This window comes from Bos grunniens, chromosome 16, assembly GCF_055505025.1.
Source record: "Bos grunniens cultivar Pamir isolate PY7600 chromosome 16, Bosgru_T2T1.0, whole genome shotgun sequence".
Classification (NCBI taxonomy): domain Eukaryota; kingdom Metazoa; phylum Chordata; class Mammalia; order Artiodactyla; family Bovidae; genus Bos; species Bos grunniens.
This window is the reverse complement of record NC_141180.1, coordinates 48,594,120-48,601,532: the sequence shown is the minus strand read 5'-3', so window position 1 is coordinate 48,601,532 and position 7,413 is coordinate 48,594,120.

Below are 7,413 nucleotides of genomic sequence, written 5' to 3'. Positions count from 1 at the left end.
ATATCCTTGAAAGTTTTTGAAATATCAAAAAATATTATGTTTACCAATAAGAAGAAAAATGTGACTCATAACCAGAAGAAAAACCAGTCAATAAAAACAGAATTTAAAAACAAACCAACCATAAATGAAAGATATGATAGAATTAGCAAATAAGGACTTTAATATAATTAAATAAATATGTTCAAGGATTTTAAGGAAAACATGAACAGAATGAGGAGAGGTGGAATATCTCCAGAGATTAAAAAATATAATATACTAAATGAATATTTCATTTATTGGGATTTATACCAGATTAAGCATTGCAGAAGAAAATATCAATCAACATCAACAAATAGTAACAGAACTATTTGCATAAAAGCACACAGAGAAAAAGACCAGGAAAATGATCAGAGCATCTGACCTAGTGACAGTACCAAACCATTAACATATGTATAACTGGAGTTTCAGAAGGAAAAAAGAAAGGATGGGAAGTCAAAGGGAATGACTGCAGGAAAAAGTAGTTGAAGACATAATGACTAAAATTTTTCAAGATTTTGAAAACTAAAGAAAACCACGGTATCACAAGAAACATTAAAGCAATTCTTCGTGTGAGAGGGAAATGATGCCAGATGAAAACTTGGGTCTACCCAGATAACCTTGGAACTGGTAAATATGTGGATAGGTTTTAAAGCATTTTTTGTCATTTAATGTCTCCCTGAGTGGCTCAGATGAAGAATTCGCCTGCAATGTAGGAGACCTGGGTTTGATCCATGGGTTAGGAAAATCCCCTGGAGAAGGGAATGGCTACCCACTCCAGTATTCTTGCCTGGAAAATTCCATGGACAGAGGAGCCTGATGGGCTATAGTCCATGGGGTTATGAAGACCCCATGTCATTTAACAGTTTCTTTAAAAGATAACCATTTTAAAGCAAAAGCAAAGTACTGCGTGGTTTAAAACAGATGCAAATCTAAAAGGTATGAAAACTAGCAGAGAGAATGGGAGAGAAGAAACTGAAGTATCCTATTTTAAGGTTCTAGCAACATATGCGAAGTGGTATATTATTGTTTGAATGTAGATAGTTATAAGTTAATGATGTGAGTTGTAAATCATGAGCAATCACTAGAAACGAAACAAACGCAAAGACATATGAGCCTAAAACTGCCCTAGAAAAATAATCTTAAAAAAATCCAAAGACAGATGGCTAATAAAGCAAAGTAGATTACTAAAATATTCTATATAATCCTCAAAAAAGTCAGGAAAAAGGAATAAAGAAACCAAACAAACAGAAAAAAAACAACACAAAAAACAAAAACCCACAGGACAAGTGGTTAAAACATAGCTAAGTGGTAGATTTAGATGAAATTATATTGATATTTGCATTCCCTGTGAATGTCTAAGACTCCTATCTAAGAAATTGTCACATTGAGATAAAAATGTAAGATTCGATTATATGCTGTATGTAAAAAAGAAAAAAAAAAACCCACTTTAAACGTAATGACACACAGATTGAAAATAAAAGGATGGAAAAGATAAAAAACACTCATCATAAGAAAGTGTGGTTATATTAATACCAAAGTAGACTTCAGAACAAGGATTAAAACAGGGATAAATAAAGAGATTTTTGTCACTTATGTGTACAGCAAGGAGATCAAACCAGTCAATCCTAAAAGGAAATCAACCCTGAATATTCACTGGAAGGACTGATGCTGAAGCTGAAACTCCAGTATTTTGGTCATCTGATGCAAACAGACAACTCATTGGAAAAGTCCCTTATGCTGGGAAAGACGGAGGGCAGATGAAGAGCATGTCAGATGATATGGCTAGACGGCATTACTGATGCAACGAACATGAACTTGGGCAAACTCCGGGAGATGCTGAGGGATAGAGAGGCCTGGCATGCTGCAGTCCATGGAGCTGCAAAGAGTCGGACATGACTGGGCAACTGAGCAACAACAGCAGTACTGTGTAATAGTACAAGAGTGAACCCTAATGTAAATGGACTTTAGTTAATAATAATGTATTAATCAGCTTATTAGTTCACAAATGTGCCTCACTAATGTAAGATATTAATGGTAGAGGAAAGTGTGCATGTGAGAGGAAGAGTATATGGGAACTCTTTGTTCTGATCAGTTTTTCAGTAAATTCAAATCTGTCTAAAAAAGAAAATCTACCATTTTTCTAAAAAATGGAAAAAAGTGAACTGTGTTTTTTACATGTGGTGAAAAATGAATCAGAAAATATAATTAGGAAATAAAAGATATTACACTGGCAGGAAAAAATATGAGGAATCTAGGGATATAGCTAACAAAATATTTAATACAAGAAACCCCTTTATGGAGAAAATTATAAAGCTTTATCGAGAGACACTAAAGACCAGTATCCATGGAGTGATAGATCATGTTCTTAGGTAAAGACTCAGTATCATAAAGATATTGATTCTTTACAAATTGATAAATAAATTCAATGCATTCCAATAGGATTTGCACATGGGTATGTAACCTGGAAGGCTGCAGTCCATGGGGTCGCTAAGAGTCAGACACGACTGAGAGATTTCCCTTTCCCTTTTCACTTGCATGCACTGGAGAAGGAAATGGCAACCCACTCCAGTGTTCTTGCCTGGAGAATCCCAGGGACAGGGAAGCCTGGTGGGTTCCGTCTCTGGGGTCGCACAGAGTTGGACACGACTGAAGCAACTTAGCAGCAGCAGCAGCAGCATGTAACTTGAGAAGTTGATTCCACAATATACACGGAAGAGTAAAGGGCCAAGAATAACCAATAACTTCCAGAAGAAGATGGGAAAACTTGCTTTACCACATATTGAGGCTCATTATAGAGCGTTAGTAATTAAGACTGTATCATTAGTGGAGCTAGTAAGTAAACCAATGGAACTAGAGAGCCCAGAAACAGACACACATATATATGGAAACCTGATTAATGGAAATGGAACTTGTAGATCTGTGGGTAAAGGATAGCCTAGTCAGCATATTGTGTTAGGGCAAATAGTTATCTTTACAGAAAAAAAAAAGATAACTCACACACACCCAAATCAGTTCTAGTTGGATTACAGTCTTAAAAAAAGGAAACATTAAAATATTTAGAAGAAAATATACGAGAATATCTTTCCAATTTAGGTAGAGAGATGGATTTCTTAAGATTCAAAAAATATTTACTACAGAGAATATTATTGTGTAGTCAATAATATACTTTAAAACAAACTTGTTTTACCCTGAAGATAGTGAAAAGACAAATCTCAAACTGGTAGAAAATATTTGTAGCACATAGAATTGTCAAAGATAGTAATTAGAATATGTAAATATTTTCTACAAATCAGTAAGAAAAAGATAAATAACCCAATAGAAAAATAGGCTAGGGTCTTCCACAGTGGCTCAGTGGTAAAGAATCTGCCGGCCAATGCGGGAGACACAGGTTCACTCCCTGGGCTGGGAAGATCCCACGTGCTGTGGAGCAGCTGAACCCATGCACCACAACTGCTGAGCCTGTTCTCGAGAGCCCAGGAGCCACAACCACTGAAGCCCGAACATCCTAGAGCCTGTGCTCCGCAACAAGAGAAGCTACCGCAGTGAGGAGGTTGTGTACTACAACTAGAGAGTGGCAGCAACTAGAGAAAAGCTCGAGCAGCAACGAAGACCCAGCACAGCCAAAATAAATATTTTTTAAAAAATAGGCTAAAGATAGGACAGAACTGTCACAGGGGAAAAAAAAGTCCCAGAGACATAGATTTTTATCTTATTAATAGTCAGGAAAATGCAAATTAAAAGCACAGCTCAGTTCAGTTCAGTTTAGTTGCTCAGTCGTGTCCGACTCTTTGCTACCCCATGAACTGCAGCATGCCAGGCCTCCCTGTCCATCACCAACTCCCGGAGTTCACCCAGACTCACGTCCATCGAGTCAGTGATGCCATCCAGCCATCTCATCCTCTGTCGTCCCCTTCTCCTCCTGCCCCCAATCCCTCCCAGCATCAGAGTCTTTTCCAATGAGTCAACTCTTCACATGAGGTGGCCAAAGTACTGGAGTTTCAGCTTTAGCAGCATTCCTTCCAAAGAAATCCCAGGGCTGATCTCCTTCAGAATGGACTGGTTGGATCTCCTTGCAGTCCAAGGGACTCTCAAGAGTCTTCTCCAACACCACAGTTCAAAAGCATCAATTCTTCGGCGCTCAGCCTTCTTCACAGTCCAACTCTCACATCCATGCAAGACCACAGGAAAAACCATAGCCTTGACTAGACGGATCTTTGTTGGCAAAGGAATGTCTCTGCTTTTGAATATGCTATCTAGGTTGGTCATAACTTTCCTTCCAGGGAGTAAGCGTCTTTTAATTTCATGGCTGCAGTCACCATTTGCCTAGCTAGATGCCACTTTATGCCTACCAGACTGGCAAACATTGAAGAGTTAGTCAACATGAAATCTTGGCAAGGATGTGGAGTAAGCGGAATGCAAGTCTTCTGCTTGTGGGAGTGCAGAGTATTACGGCCACCTTGAAAAACAATTTTAGTGCCCAGTGTTGACACAATGATACAAGGACTTTCAGATGATTTGTTAAATAATATATCTAGCAGGGGTTTCGATTTTTCCACCATGCTTATAGGAAAAATGTGCCATGATCCTCTTCCTATCCATAAGAGAAGTTTTTTTTCCAACTATCTGTAACTTTTAGGAATACTGGTATCTCACTTACAACATTATAATTGTCAGTGAATTAAGTAAGACAAGCAACCAAATATAGGTTTCTTTGGAGGTTATTTTCACATAGTGGTTATTGTCACAGGATGTGGCAACAATTTCTAGTCATAGAAGTCTACCTAGACTCTGCTGCTTTGAGTTGCAAGACACATTCTGTTGAAGGTTCTTAACCAATCAAGCAGATCCTTTGAATGACTTTTGTGATGTTGAGTGTTATCTTCCTAGGGATTGTGTGGGAGCTGAGCACAGCTCTTACCTTTGAATAATGAAAAAAATACTTTTCAAGCCCAGGCTCTGAAATTTCATTATATGATATTATAAGACAATAGCTAGCCTGTGGAGCTCTGTTTGACTAGTAGATGAAGAGAGGGCCGAATAAGATTTTATTTAATGAAAGTGCAGTAAGAAGAGTATATTTTTTTCCCTAAAAGTTAATAAAGTTGAATGTGCACATTCCCTCCAACTCTGCAGTTCCTCTCCCAGACAAGTGGAAACCCTCCTGCATATTCTCTCCAACCTCAAATTTCCACCCCTAGAGGGACCTTTGTATCTGAGCAGAAGGTATGTCTTAAACAACATTCACAAGAGCATTAGGGCTGTTTCAGTAAATAGCCCAAATGTCCATTAAAAGTAGAATATATATAAAACTGTGTTATAGGTATGCAGCAGTGAAAGTGTACTATAACTACACACATAAATATGCGCAAATTCAAGAAATATATACAATTTTTTTAAATCACAGGAGAACATATACAAAGTGATTCCATTTATAAAAGTCTTGAAATAGGTAATACCAAATAATATACTGTCTAGGGATGCATAAGTGGGTATGAAAAACTGTTAAAAACAGGAATGATTAACACATGGTTCAGGATAGTGGTCATCCCCTCAGTGGAGGGACAAGGAAGTGACTGTGGAGGGAGATGCAGCTTCCTGCTCATGTTCTATTTTTTTAAGCTGGGTGGTGGGTACAGGGAGGTGTTCATTTCATTATTTTTCAGGCTGAAATATATATGTATGTAAACCAAAATATTATTTATGAGTGAATGGGACTTGAAGGTGCATGAAGTTTTGCTGTGGAGAGAAATCAGGAAAAGTTGCCCTGCTAGGGATGAGGGCGTGAAGGGAGACTTTGTCTTGGATTGTTGGTTTTAGCTGAGAAAGCGTGAAACATGTTTTATGCTGATAGGAATGATCCAGTGGAGAAAAGGAAACTGGTGTTTCAAAGGAGACAAGGAATAAAGTTGGGGCAAGGCCTTGAGAGATGAGAGGGACCTAGTGATACAGAAGGATTGGCTTTTGGAAACAGTAAGGACGTTTTCCCATTGTAACATGGAGAGTGACTCTGGCTTCAAGCTCTGATGAATATGTAGGTCAAAGAACTGGAAGTTGTGAGATAATAGGAAATAATATGTGTTGGTCCTTGGCCCCGATTCCAAGAACAGAGCTCCTAGAACCCTTGTAAACTCCTGAGTGATAAGAGCACCAGGAGCAGCTTTTGTTCTGTTGAGGCCACTCTGGGTGGGCACCTTATGGCTCCTGGTCTCCAGAAAGACCAAGCCATGACTGCATGAATGCTTAGTTGCTCAGTTGGGTCTGACTCTTGGTGACCCTTACGGATTGTAGCCCACCAGGCTCCTTGGTCCATAGGATTTCCCAGGCAAGGATGCTGGAGTGAGTGGCCATTTCCTTCTCCAGGGGATCTTCCTGACCCAGGCATCAAACCCGTCTCCTGTGTGTCCTGCCTTGGCAGGTAGATTCTTTACCACTGAGCCACCTGGGAAGCCCCAAACCATGATTAAAAGCTTGGAATCTTTTCCCATCATCCCTACCCGAGAAGTAAGAGGAGCTGAAAATGGAGTTAATACTTACTCATCCCTAAGTGAAGAAGCCTCCATAAAATCCCAATAGTATGGGGTTTGGAGATCTTCCAGGTGGCTGAACACATCCACACACCAAGAGGGTGACACACCTCGGCTCCAAAGGGACAGAAGCTCCCCCGTGCCCTGGATACTCTCAGACCTCACTTTGTATTTCTCTTTATCTGGTTGTTCATTTGTACTTTCTAAATCACATCCTTTAATAAACTGGTATATGAAGTGTTGCTCTGAGTTCTGTGTGTCACTGTAGCAAATCAAACTCAAGGAGGGTGTTGTGGGAACCTCTGATTTGTAGCCAAGCCAGACAGAAATTGTGGGTAACCCGGGGCCCTACGACTAGTGACTGGCATCTGAAGTGGGGGGCAGTTTAGTGGGACTGAGCCCTTAACCTGTCAGATTGATGCCATCTCCAGGCAGATAGTGTCAGAACTGAGTTGTAGACCCACCAGCCCCTGTCGTGGAGAACTGCTTGGTCTGGAGAAAACCCCCACACGTTTGGTGATAGAAGTGTCACCAGTAGGGTGTTCTGTGTGACAGGAAAGGAGAAACACAGGGGAAGAAGAACCTCCCCCAATATGGAGGTCAACTGCCCGATTTTTCTTTTTAATAATCTGTAGGATCATAAATTTTATTGCTATGTTCAAATTTTAAAATATAATAATAAATATTCATAATGTATTTACGTAATTTTAAAGGTCATTTTTTTTTCAGCTTTTTCTCAAACCTTTTAAAGCATATACATACAACCCGGGTTATAATATTTATAGTACATTTTTAAATAATACATGTTGTTCTATCTTACTGGTCACTGGTTTTAATATTTTATATTAACTTAATATTTATCAAGCAATGG